Below are 14,458 nucleotides of genomic sequence, written 5' to 3'. Positions count from 1 at the left end.
ATCCATTCACACAGCCCTATCATGTCTTCAGCAATTACATAACCTCCCTGAACCTTTGGTTCTCAGAACGAAAAATGGTGTTAGGATAAAATGGAATAACATACATTATGTGCCTACCACTTATTGAGAAGTTGTTCAGTAAATGGTAGCTATTATTATATCTTAGGTGGAAGTGTATAATAGAACAACTTCATTTCCAATATGTAATTTTACACACACATATCAGACATAAAAATTATCTATTTCTGGGACAAGACACATACCTATATATCTGTGCTACCCAATATAGTAGCCACCAGCCAAATGTGGCTACCGACACAGAATGTGTAACCCAGGAATTGGTTTCCAAATTTTAATTAATTTAAACGTAAACAGCCATATGAGACTGGGGGGCTACCTTATTGGACGGCAAAGATTTATTTTGACTCTGACATCAGTGGTTCTCCCTTTAAGGGCCTGTCTTCTCCCCTGTCCCCAGATCAGTCCTTTTGTAAGGTTCAAGTGTCAGTGTCACACTTCTCCTTCTGTTAAAGAAGTCAGACGTAAAACAACCCATTCTATACTAAGAAATTTAGTCCTGAAGTATGGGATCATATGACAGAGTTCCACGTAGAGTATTCATGCTGAATGAGTAACTGTATCAATGAAAAAAATGAATGAAGAAGACAGTCCACAGAACAGAACCCCCAACACAACACAAGGACACAGACTACAGTGGCAAGTGCACAGGATTCGGGACCTGAAGACCTTGCTTCAAATGCCAGCTCCGCCACTCACATTCCAAGAGGTCTAAGGAAAATCTTTGGGCCTTTCATCTGTCAACTAATGATAATTAATTATAACTCACAAATATTCTGAAATAATCAAATGAGAAAAATCATTTGTAATGATTTCTGTGATATTCTGTAACAATCAAATGAGAAAAATCAGACACATAAATATTAGTGCAAATGGTGTAAATGAGCAAATAACATTTAAATCTCACCTTCTATATTATTACAGTAAATAGTGTCCTACAAATATGAGATATACAATGCATATGTCTTGACAATCTGGGTAAATGCCTATAGGAAAAGATTAATAATTAGAAGCATGGATTACACTTCCGCCTGTAAACTATAACAAAAGGACATATTAATTCACTGCAATTATTATCTATAGTGTACTGTCTTTATCTGACACTAAGGCAGATAATGTTGAAATCTGCTTTTGAACATATGACCTGTCTCCTTAATCATATCTCATGTGTTGTACAGACAGGATTTGTGGCCCTCAGCAATATTTGATAACAATAATAATTCACTTCCGTGCTTTAAGGTTCATGAAGTACTCTGACATATATTCTTAAAGTTATCTTCTGGACAACTCAAGATAGGCCAAAAATTCTATTATTCCCATTTTTCATAAAGGTAAAGTAATAATAGTGCTAGTAGATAAAACTGTCAGATTAGGAAATCTAAGTCCACAGAGTTTTTACCATTATATGTCCAGGAATTTCATGGTGCTTTACATTTCCGAGGAAGGATCCAGATTTTTGTTAATATGCTCCCACAAGAAGAATTTTAACAAAATATTAGGTATCACACCATACATATATCTCATCATACACATGTGTACAGATATAATTCACTTAGTTAATATTAATATACAATTTAATAGTTTTTAAAAGTGTTCCACCCACACTCATTTAGCAGATCCTTATAACACCCTACAAAGAAGGTACCCCAGGTAGGGGCACCCTCATTTCTAGATAAGGAAATAGGGACTCGGACTGACCTGACTCCTGACCGCGTCTCTGCAGAGTGATGAAGAGCAATGATGTGCATACTTGGGCTGTGGGTCCAGATCTACTACCAACTAGCTGAGAAACTTCAGGTAAGTCATCCAACTGAGCCTCACCTTCCTCTAGGAAAATTAAAGAATGTGAGTCACTCACAGGTACCATTTGGCTGATTAAATTCTAATATTCTGCGACTCAGCTAATCAGCAGCATGGCTGAGACAAGGCCCCAGATGGTCTAAGCCCTTGCAGGTCCTCTGCCCCCTCCCACACTGTACTGCCTCTTAGGATATCTCACTGATTTTTCACAATGGAAGAGTTCATTCCACTTGTTTGTTTGTTTATCTTTATAGAGCATTAGGCCCTATTTATGCTCTGTTCCCTGGGCTTATGTTCAGCCAGTAAAAACATTCCTCTACCAGAAAGGCTGGTGAGACAGACATGTGCAGGCACAGGGGGTCTGGGGAAAGGGCGTGTCCTCCTGTGACCTCCCCGCACTGCACGGCCAGGCTTCCACTCTGGGAATGGGAGGTGCATGTTTGTTTGATGGCTTTTGATATCATTTTCATTTTTGTTTTTCAAAGAAACAGTGCAAAACCCAAGGCTGGTAGGAAAGACAGGCAGGCTCCTACATCCAGGTCCAGGGACAGGGTCACAATTAATGTACTGCCAACTAAGTGGCGCAACCAAACACCCTCCTACCAGAAGGGGGCAAGTCCAGGAGCAGTCATCGGTGAAAGCACCTGGCTGGAGGTGGGGACTCTGGTGCACAGATCCACACAGACCCCCTCTGCTGGCATAAATAGAGCAATTCCTACATCCCTGCAGAGGCAGGTGCCAGAGAAATAAGCAACCTGACCCCCTGAAGAGTCTTTGGAGCCTGGCAGTAACCTGAGCTGCCCTAGGTTATTTTTGCTGAGGGCTAGTGGTTCTTAAAGGGACTGTGCTTTGAGGACACACATCCAGACACAGAATGCAGATCAATGAACAGATCGATGTGATGGGCTTCTCTTCATGGGACGCAGTTTATTGAAAGTATGTAATAGATCAATGAGAAGATATGTAAGTAAACATTTTACTGCCCCTTCAAGGCGATCAATTGTACTACCCTGTGATATAACACCACCGGTTTAAAAAATGAAAATGCTGAATAAGACAGAAACTCATTGGTTTAAAATGGAAAAAAGAAAGCAGGCACTCCCCCAAGGCTCTGTCCTCAGTGCCAGGCTGCTCTTAAGAAGGAAGTTGGGGGCAGAGATTAGAGACGGAGCTGGCTGCCAGGCCTGTGCTCTAGAGTTAGCATCCCCCCATTTAAATGCTCCCTACAATCTTGACAAGCATAAAGTTGTTCAAAGAAGAAAAGCGGAGCTCCAAGCAGACACTCAGAAGTTACGTGACGGGAGAGTGCTGGCCCCTTCCAATACCGTCTACCCTAATTGTGAAGATTCGGAAAGCAAACACCCACCCCATTCAAAAAAAAAAGTTCTCGGGAAACAAGCAGTCCTTTCATTCTCTGTCCCACATCCCTAAACTGGCCAGGGAGGAGCAGGAGTGATCCAGTAACTAGGAAAGTGGGACCCGGAGTCCCATTGGGTGACCTTGGGCAGGTGAGATACACTCCTGGAGCCTCAGTGGCAATAACTGTAATACTTACACCATCAGGCTGTTTTGGAGATTAAATAAGATACTCATACGCGTAGTGTACTTGGACTTGCGCCTGGCACACAGGAACCCTTCAGCTGAACAGGTGCTATTATTAGTGGTATTAGTATTCTGATTCAGCAAGTGTGTAATTCAAGTTGCCTTGAAATTTGGCAATCTGTAAACATGAGAAAATAATGTATCAGCTAGCTACGGGGCAGGTCCTTCGCAGACATGATCCCCAGTGCCCACAACTTTGCCAGGCAAGTGATTCTACTCCCTCTGCAGATGAGGGACACGAGGCTCACAGAGGTTTAGCAGCTTACCTGAGTGACAGCCACTAAGTGACAGAGCTGGGATTTTAACTCATCTGACTTCAGAGCCTGTACTCCTTCCACTCAACTGAGAAACAGTCAGGGAACAGTGTAGAGAGCAGAGCGGAGAATCCTCCGGCTCAGCTCCTGTTCCACGACTTGTTAACTGTTCTCTTAGGTTAGTCATGTAACCTCTCTGTCCTGTTTCCCCTTCCAGCTATGATTTGGGGAGAGGGGGCGCCTGATTTCTGCAGCAAGTTACCCATCTATTATTGAGCTACAGGCAATTCTACTGGGAATAATAAAGTTCCCTGTAATCCTATTAAAACTACATTATTTTAAGTGTGTGCTTCTAAGCCATTGATCTTCAGAAATCCGCAGGCTGTATATAATATAAATCATGAAAAAAAAACATAAAAATGCCGAACATCTTGTAGTTCATAAAACATCTTCACAAACATTATCTCATTTAATCAAGCTACTCAGCAAGGTGGCTATGTGCCTATTTCTCAGGTGAAGAAACTGAGACACATTAAATCAATTGCCTATAGTCACATAATCAAGAAATAGTGGACTCAGCACTTGAATATCCAGTTTTTTTCTGGTATCACATCTATGTTCCAACCATTTTACTATTTCTAGCTCTGGAGAAATATCAACATCTCTCCTTGTGTGATCTGCTATGCTTAGGAATACATCAAGGTCTGATTCATTGCTAGCATCTCCTTCTGTCTCATGCACTGTGTTTTACTTGTGCTATAAAACACAGTTTCAATTAACAGGTATGCTATTCCCCAACATAGCGTGCTATCTCCCCCAGAAATCCAAGTCAGTAGGATAACTTCCCACAGCTGGAGTGTCTCAGGATGGGGCCATGTTTTTCCTTGTCACTGCAGAGCTTGCAGTATCTTATTTAACTGAGTAAGTCTCAAGATAGTTATGACTTTATAAAATCATATCTGTATGCCCCTATTTTGAATAATTTCTTTAAAGCCTGGGTACTTCTAACAGAGAATGACAAGAGAAGTTACACTTCAGGATAGCATTTGTTGAATGTCTACCATGTGCCTTGCACTGTTCCAAATGCTTTACATTTACTTATTTATTTATTCCCGGCAATAATTCTGCAGGTGGGCACTGTTATTATCCTATGTTACAGATGAAGAAACGAAGCCACGTTAACTTGCCCAAGGATACAGAGCCAGTTAGTGGCAGAGCAATGATTTGAACCCAGGGGCTCTGGCATACAGAGTTGAGATCTCATTTAATCTTTACAACAATCCTAAACAGCAGTGCTAATCATCTTAGAGATTGACGTATGCCTTAATAACTCACTGGCACAACCTGACATTCAGGTGAAAAACAAAATTATCCAATCTAATTGTTTATAATAACAATCCCTGTTCTATGAGCAAAGCTTATCCCAAGTAATATGCCCATCACATCAATTTAAAAGGTTGTTGGAAAAATAAAACTACATTTTAATTTTAATACTTGAAGTTTCAATTTATAACCAGTTTAACTCTTTGTGGACAAAGGTACTTTTACCATACAATCTTGCATACTTCACACTGTCTTTCACTTGAAATCTTAAAATCATCATGATTCTACCTAGTATCCTTTGAAATTTGCCTTTTAAAACACAGAAATGTGTTGAGGGGTTTCTTCAGGACTTAAATTCTTTTCTCTTTTCTTACTCTCATCAATCTTCTTGCCTCCTCAATTTTTTCTTTTCTATTTTCCCTTTCTTGTTGTTTATTTTGTTTCTTTGTCACGGTGACTTAGGGTGGTGCCCAGTCCTGTCGCGATCTTCCAAAATTAGAAGTCCTTCTGCAGGCTTCTCGAAGTTGAGTCTACAGATTCCCCACATCATTACCTTCAAGGATGGGCCCCCAAATCTACATTTTCAGCAAGCTGCCCTGGTGCATTGCACCCAGACTGGGATACACCATAGGATTTTCAATCTGCCAATTCCTTTGTTCAGTTCTACTATTGAAGCCTATTTTCATTAAGCAATGTGTATTTGCTGATTTTAGGAAAAATGTAAACTTCACTCTCTAGGCTTCGGTTGAGAGCCTCACACAATATGCACGTTATGTACTAAATTTAAAGCAAAGATTTTAGCACACTTTATTATTTATGTCTATGTGGAGCAATGAGGAAATACGACAAATTAGTGTTGGATCAGATGAGGACTCCAGATGGGCCAAATGAAGGCGCCCAATGTCCTTGCTCACAGGGACGCACCCACTCTGTCTGAGCAGAGTTTGCTGTGCACCACATCTTCCCTTTCAGCATTTTACTTAAGTGTAAAGCCTGACCATTTGTGTCCCTGTATCTACCCTCATGATCTAAAATCAACTTTACTGAACTAAGAACCAATGGCTGATATAAGGGGAAAATACTCAAACAGAACTTCTTCAGAAGTCTTCATTTAATGAAAAATACTTATTGCCTAATAATGCAGAAGATAAGCTAAAACTCGAAACATGACCTTGTTTGAGAGGTTCTTTGCCTAAGTGTGATCATTTTCCACAGCACCTCACAGGGAAGTCAGATCCACTGGGGTCAATACGACAGGCTTCTCTAGTCAATCTCGTCACATCACCTACCTTGTCACATTCCAGCGCTATTGTTTTCCAGCCTCACAGAGACATCCAGTTCCTCAAGCCCTCCCTTCCAATAGTTCAGAACCTCTTCCTCTTGTCCTATCTCTCTTCCTCCAGCTCCTTCCTCTCCTCCTCCCCCACCTTTCACTATCCTGTCCGGATCCCACTGGGAACCACCTCCCCCTTGTCCTTGCCAGCATTTTTCGTCACCCTATTCCTTCAGTGTATTCATCTCAAAAACCTATTCTGGACCACTCCCCCTGCGAGTCCTATATCACCGTCTCAGATCAGGAACATCAACTACTCCAGAGGCAGAGCTACTTCTGCTGAGCCCTCTGCAGACCAGGTGAGTGTTACCACCTCATGATCGCGCTTCTACAGGCAACTCCAAGCGTTCCCTACTTTCTTCAATATTATTCAGTATTTACAGACAAATGACTTTGCCTTCTTCTTAACAAAAGCTATAAATGAAATGAAATGAAATGAAATAAAGATTTTCAAGGAAACATTTCCTCCATGTAGAGTTTCTATCCATAAACTAATTATTAACACACCTCCCTACCCTCCCCCCCTTCTGCCCCAATTAGCCCTTTCTAGAGTTGGGAGCACACCAACTGCTCCAGGATTCTGCTCAATCAGTGATCATCTGTTCCTTTTCTCAGCCCCCTTTGTCTCTCCAGTGGCTCCCTCTTGGCCACACACATCAATAGGTTCACATCTATATAAAAATACTCTATGGGTCCCAGTGCTATCTGTCTATCACCTCACTCCTCCCAGGCACAGCCAAGCTTTTGGAAAGAGTAGTCAAGACAATGAGGGCAAAAGTATGACTATAATATTGTCCTCTCCTCTGACTTCAGTGCTAGAATAATCCTTGGTAGGCCCTTAACAAATAATTCTCATTGCTTAATACTAATTCTTCAAAAAGGCAGAAAGCCCAATAAAAAAGGGAACAAAATATTTCAACAGGCGCTGTGTAAAAGAGAGCAAAAAATAGCCAGAAGAGATGAAAAGGGGCTCGACTTCACTCATCATCAGAGAACTGAAAATGAAAACTACAAGACTACACCACTAAATAACCACCAGCTTGGTCAAAATAAGCAAGATGAAAATACCACAGCAGAGTAGGGGCAGTGAGGACCCTTGGGCACTGTTGAAAGGAGTGTAAATCGGCACATACACTTTGAAAAAGTGTGCGGCTGTTAACCAGCAACACTGACAGGTGTAAGCCCTCAGATCCAGCAACTCCACCCCTGGGTATACACCCAACAGATACGTACTATAACATTCACAGGAGCATCATTTGTAATAGCCAAAAACAAAACCCAATTCATCATCGGTAGAATGAATAAATTGTTGTAAATTCATACAAAGAGATTCTATACAACAAGACTGAATGATTATTATGTGCAAAAACATGAATGAATCTTGCTAACGTATTGGTAAGTGAAAGAAGCCAGAAACAAAAGAGAACACAGCGTAGGGTGTGATTCCATACATGAAAGTATAAAAATTGGCAAAACCTCCATGGCATTTAAAGTCATAGAGTAGCTGGGAAAGGGCAAGAGAATTGCTCTTGGAATGCTGATAACGTCCTGTGTTTTTCATCTGCTGTTTAGTTTGGGAAAATTCATCAAACTGTTGGTGTCCTTTTATGAATATATGGTATATTACACAATTTTAAAAAATCTGGGTACATTGATTTGCCCCAGGTCCTCTTCTTACTCAAAACCCTCTTGATTTCCTTCTGTGTGTCACCCTTATAGACTCTAAGATCCCTGAAGCCAGAGACCAAGTGTTTTTCACCTTGGCTTCCTTCCTTCTTGCGCAGAACGTGGTACACACCAGCTCTCAACAGATGATTCTAGACCCACAAACAGACATGCTTCCTCAGCCCCGCTGATAAGTCCTGTTCGTTCATATGCTCTTGACTCCGAAGCCTGCATTTTTAGCCTCCCCACCGGGGGACAGGTTTTGAGATCTGCCTACAGAATGCAGCAGTGATGATAATCTGCTATTATTTGAGAACTGGCTTTGAGTCATAAGCTTTACGCAGACGATCCTTTGTCCCTCACCAGTGGGCTTCCAGCCAGTGACTACTACCTCCACTTAAGAGACCAAGAAACTAACGACTCCAGATTGAGGTTAAGTAACTTACCTCAAACCACACAGGGGACAAGTAGAATTGAAACTCAGGTTCCTTCTGATCCCCAAACCAGTGACCCTTCCACAGACCACACATGATCATCCAAAACGTAGGTCATTGCTTTTCTCAAAGGCCTGCTCATCTTCCTGTCTCTCTCATCCTGGGCACCGTCACCACTATGCACCTTGTCGTCCCGCTAGACTCCTGAGAACCGCCTTCTCTTTCCCTCATCCGTCACACTGACTCAGTCACTAGGGCTGTTTCCTAAGCTTGAAAATCCATCCTGTGCTCACTATTCTGAATATCCTAGCATGAATTCAGGCCTCTGGTTTTTTCTTTTGAAGATGACTATAACTGTCTACAAACCAAGTCTCCCAGTCCAGGCTTGGGTCCCTCTTAATCACTCTCATGATGCTGCCTGAGAACTCCTGGTAAAATGCAAATCTCAACATGTTTCTCTTCCTTGCCTACAGGAGAAATCCCCAACATACCAGCATGCCAAACCCTCCTTGACCTGGTCCCTGCCAAGCATTCCAGATCATTCCCTAGTGAGGTCCACTCCTTCCCTCTCTATATCCTGTAATCCAGCCACATGAAGATCTACTTGTGGGTTTTAAGTCTTTGGGCCTTTCCATGCCAGGGCTCTGTGTTCCCGGAACGCCTTTCCTCGTGCTGTCTACTAGGCAAACTGCAACTTAGCTTGCAAGTCGCAGCTCAAGCATTTACTCCTCTGTCAAACCCCTCCAGCAGAGCTGGCCAGTTCCCTTTCATGGCACAGCGAGGCTCCATGCATCTTCTCCTACAGCCCGTTCCACAAAGGACTGCAATATTTTGCAGTCCGCACTTTACTTCTAGATCACTAGCTCCTCACTGGCAGACACGTGCCTGCTCTTGTCTGCACGATCAGGATACCACATAAAAATAAGTCAAAAATAGTGGAATAAGTTAATTAACAAATGAAACTGATGGTATGTGGCTATATGTCATCTTAGTTGCAGATTATTTATGTTTAAGAGTAAAGCCAAAAAGAATGTTCCAAGCAGAAACAATGGGGTAAATGGATCATTTCTTCGTGTGAAGAAATGATGAGTGCAGCCCTAAGCGTAAGTTGAAAACATTAAGCTGTCGTATCTTTGGGCACATAAGAGCCTCTGGCTTCTCAGCAATAATTTCCTCCCACCACGAGGGCCAATCACGATGCTGGGCAGGAATTATGTTCAGGACTAAAAGGTAAAGTGTAAAGATCTGTATTGAAGGGGGCATTTCTTGGATCCCTAACCTCTGAACCTAGTGTAATAACCAAGTTCAGCCTCAAATCTTAGGTGGTACAAAAACAGTCTAAGACGTACTAGAGGTTATTCTCAGAGCTGACCAAGATGCAGCAGAACATCTGATTTACCCCGTGGATCAGCTAAACTGAAGTGCAGCAAAAATAAATATTTTCCAGATTGTTCTATCATTTCCAAAAGGCAGGACAGGGACATGGACAAACACTAAATAGCCGGGTTGTGAAGTTATCTCTTCAAAGTGAAGAGACTAACCAAAGGGCTGGGGGTGCTGATGGAGATGAGCGTGGCTGTGAAGCACAAGTGAGAGAAGGGACTCGGAGTTCCAGAGCTGAGACTGAGGCCAAGTAACTGTGGGCAGGAATACTTAATTCACCAATCGCTCCACACCACCCCCGGGTCCTGGAGCAGAAGGCAGAACCCCAGCTGACCGCCAGAAAGCACTCCTCCCCACAAAGGAGGAAGCTGATTACAGCTTTCACAAGCCCCCACGCTACGTGAAGACTGCAATTCAAAGGCTCTCCTAGAAAAAGACAGTGGACAGAGGCAGCCAAATACTCCGAGAGACACACAGAAAAGCAGTAACTGTGTTGACATTCCTAAAAGAGTATGGGGGAGGAGCATCTTCCTCGCAGCAGCATTCTTTGATTGCCTTTTCTTGCTTCCTTTCTGAAGAGAGAAGGGAGGTGGGTGATGGCAGCGCGATCACGTACAAGACCCAGAGGGCAGCTGACATGAACTTCTATCTGGCCTCCTTGCACAAAGGCCTTATTATAATACACACATAAAAGTGCGTGGGCAAGCCTTGGAGGGTTGGTTCTCCACACCCGCCCCAACCCCAAACTCACTCCCTACCCCGTGCTTTGAGCGCATTTGTGTACACACCCTCTGTCAGAATAGGTTCTTCACGTTGCCATGGAGCTGAAATCTCTGTAGTTTAGATGGGGGATCACGCTGCTTTTATACTTCCAACAGCAGAGGTAAGAATCGCACGTTAACTCCAGGTGCATTCCAGATTTTCTGTTGCTTGTCTTCACATTCGCATGAACTCTATTTTTTTTTTTTAACTTGCCCTTTGTAAGCCTGCCACCATGGAAGCTGCTGGCAAACTGAGTCTTGTTTTTGTAATATCACTATGCAGAAACTGGGGCACACACGTGATCTGCGAGCTTCCTCTCCCTGAGCCCCTCCCTTCTAACAGAGTTTATGACCTTATCTCTCACCTGAGGGGAGTCGATGAGAAACACACAATAGAAATCAATTCATATTTAGTAAATACCCTGTGAAACACAGAAAGCATCCTGTAACCAGTATCTCTTTTCTCAGAATAAATCTGAACGTTATTTACACTCCGATAGGTACTCTTCAAATAGGCCTCAGCAATCAAAATCATATCTATAATACTTTTGCAAATATAGATAGACTTCTGCAAGTTCCACTTGGGTTTCATGTCAAAGCTCAGCTGTTACTTTATTGTTTAAAAATCAAATACAAGAATCTTGAAAAAAAAAAGACTTAACAATGGAACACAACATGATTTGCTAATGCAACTTCAATATTTATGCCAACCCTCCTTTGGGACTTTGCATTTTGTAAGAAAATGATGATTTGCCTTCTACAAAATCAAGTGCAAAGGAGTTAAAGAAAATGATTTTGATTTCCTACCTGGAAATCTGCTTTCGGTCCTAGTCACACATGCTCACAATCTTGAGTCTCAGTTTCTCAGGTAAGTTCGCCAATCTGCTGACAAGAAGTTTTGTATTACGACTTCTCCTCCCGCAGAGCATTACATTAAGACTTGACTACGAAAATGACCAGAAGTGCTAACCAGAGCAGCCAAACGGAATTGATTGGTTTGAAGAAAGAATGTAAACATGTGGAGGTGGGAGAGGCCAAAAAGCTGGGTGATGCACGCAGCACCAAGCTACGCATAACACCGGATGGCTGAGCAAAATAAAATTTTAAAAATTTAAAACAAGCTTTTGAGCAACAAAATAAAGAGTGACTGGCACTCAATGATGACCCAAAAGATAAAATAAATATCCCTGCATCCATACCAAAATAAATAAATAAAAGAGACTCTCTCCCTCCAAGGGGTAAAGCTTAATTATTCTCCCCTTAAGTGTGGGCTGACGTCCAGAGAAGAGAATGTGGAAAGAGAAAAATAGTAACTTTACTGTAGAAAAACCTAGCAGACTCTACCATAACCAAGTGATCAAGGTTAACACCACCAATGATCAGTTACGTTGATAGGACACACCCCGTAATTCAACTCAACAAGAAGGGAACCTTCTGTGGACTTACTTCCCCTAAACCGGTAACTCCAGTCTACAAAATGCCTGGCCAACACTCTTCAAAAATATCCATCCCTTCTGAAACAAGTGGAGTATGCCACGGTATGCTATGTTATGGTATGTTATGTTATATATCACATTATATTTTGTATTAGATTGTATTAAATATTTTACAAGTCAAGAGCCAATTAATACTAAACAAACTTTTCAGGAAAACCAGACAGTTCTTTAAAACTGTTAACCAAGCACTCAAACAGACTAGCCTTTTTAGGTAGCAATTTTGTTTAAATCATAATTTTTCTTTTTCTTTGATTTTAATGCTTCCATAGCACTTCAGAATGACATCTCCAAACGCTGTAACTTTAGTTTTTTTCTTAACCACAAATAGTATGCATATTTTCACTATGACTACCAACACCGTGCCTGTTATTGGTGATTCTGACAATTATTTAAATAGGCTGATTCTACATTGATTTCAATGGCACAGCAGTTCAATGTTGGCCAGTTACAGGACCCGGTGAGCACCCTCGCCAGACGCCCCATGCTGCTTGTGGATAGGCATTCCCCAGCTTCCTGGCTGGGTGACAGCAACCACAACAGCCCACAAGGCGGGTGGAGAACCGATGAATAAAATGACAAATATTTGTGATGAAACAGGATGTTGGAGAGGGGGGAGAAGGGATGGAATATCTCAACTACTGAGCTACTGAAGCTACTTTGGAACTTTAACAGTATTCCCTTGTTGTAAAACCAAGAGCACTACACAGATAGATTTTTCTCTAGTGTCTCCCCCTTTATTGTAAACAATTTACAGAATTACTATTGTACAATACGTCCCCCAGGCACAAGATTTAAGACTTTGGGCCACTGACCCACAAACACTATACTCCCAACAAATGCTGTAATCATCCACTGAATACAATTCAAACGATGATGAGAAAGTATAATTTTTTTTTCAGGCCAAAAAAACACTTTCAATAGATCTGCCCTTGCTGTTGATTGAATGTATAATTTAAACGATTATTTACTAAGTTAAATCTCTCTTCTATGCCACTTAGTGACAACAATAATAATACTTTACAGGCTCAGGGGCTTCTCTTCAAGAGCAAATAAAAGAAATTCTGAAACAAAACACAATACTTCACCTAACTTGCCCCAAACTTCATTCTTAGCCTTTCTAATTGAATCGGTCCAATTCTACATCTCACACCAGTTTTTTATCAGTTAACCATCAGCAAGTAACCATAAGCAAACTGTGGTTTTCATATCTATTGACCCAGGATAAGAATGGGCCAATATGCCATAAGCACACAACTGGCTTGACTTCTCCTCCTTTTCTTTGATTTATTAAAACCAACTTAATTACTGTTTTGATAGTTTTGTTTGCCCATTTATTGTATAATACTTTTGATAAAACAATTTATCAAAAGTATCTTCTAAAATTAATTACTTAAAGGAAACCACCTTTCATTAGCTTTGGAAATTCGTCTTCCCTGTTGGAAATACTGGAAGAGATCTTGAACCCCAGTCTGTAAATCAGTTGAGAAATATACTGTTCAGCTTCTACCAATTAATTAAATATTTATCAGATAACTAAGGTTACTTTTAAATGATTGTAAGATCAATCAAACCAATAAAAAGAAAATGCTATTACGCTTTATAAATTCCAAAAGTATATCCCAGGTACCAAATAGAATCTGAGCCTCAGAAGAAGAAGAAAATCAACCGCAAGGCCCATTTTATACAATCAATAAGAGGCCGCTAAAGTGATTTTTGCAAATGACCAATGATTTGATGCCACATTTCTGAAATTATATTTAAATTTTAAAAGTAAGACACTCGGAAGCAGTGTCATAAATGCTCAAAAACACATGGAAAAAATGGATTTCCAAACATAGAGTTTTTAAAGTGTTATAAATTTTTTTTGTTAAATACATTTCTTAATTTACCAGTCAGCTTCACTGTACTCAGGTCTTAAATGTAATTTGCACCTACATTCTAAACTCTCTTTGTAAATCTACATTTATCTGTAGATACAACAAATATTTGTTAGATTCTCTAAATATTAAAAATACAAGCTGAAAATTTCCCTCGAGCTTGAACATTCCATGTTTCCAGAATACACATGTCTGTAAGAATCCAATCCACCTGACGGTAGACCAAGGAGCAACAAGAACAGTGATAAGCAGAGAACTGCACCTTTTTGACAATAACTTTTAAATAACTTTGAAAGCACTTCCGTCAAAAACTAATCAGAACAGACAAACCAGATAAAACTAAGCTAAAATTATCAAACGTACAAAATAACAAAACAAAATTAAACCACATTGAGAAATATTAGAACCAAGTATAAGCAACAAAAATTAATATTTATAATATATAAAGAGCT

General features: G+C 40.9%; 1 protein-coding gene across 12 annotated transcripts in view; it reads right to left on the bottom strand.

Moving 5' to 3' along the window:
- HIVEP2 (HIVEP zinc finger 2) overlaps nt 1-14,458 on the bottom strand; it is a 179,389-nt gene that overhangs the window by 127,613 nt on the left and 37,318 nt on the right. For 5 of the 12 annotated variants that reach the window (XM_074368247.1, XM_074368252.1, XM_045524609.2 and 2 more), the window contains exon 2: nt 11,441-11,515. The exons of 6 other annotated variants lie outside the window; for them this stretch is intronic. The gene's annotated coding sequence lies outside the window, so the exon portion shown is untranslated. Of the gene's footprint in view, nt 1-1,776; nt 1,906-11,440; nt 11,516-14,458 lie in introns of all 12 variants that reach the window. One more of the 12 variants, XM_074368249.1, reaches the window with a different exon arrangement.

Source organism: Camelus bactrianus, chromosome 8, assembly GCF_048773025.1.
Source record: "Camelus bactrianus isolate YW-2024 breed Bactrian camel chromosome 8, ASM4877302v1, whole genome shotgun sequence".
Lineage (NCBI taxonomy): Eukaryota > Metazoa > Chordata > Mammalia > Artiodactyla > Camelidae > Camelus > Camelus bactrianus.
The sequence above is the reverse complement of the archived record's forward strand: the minus strand, read 5'-3'. Positions and strand labels throughout refer to the sequence as shown.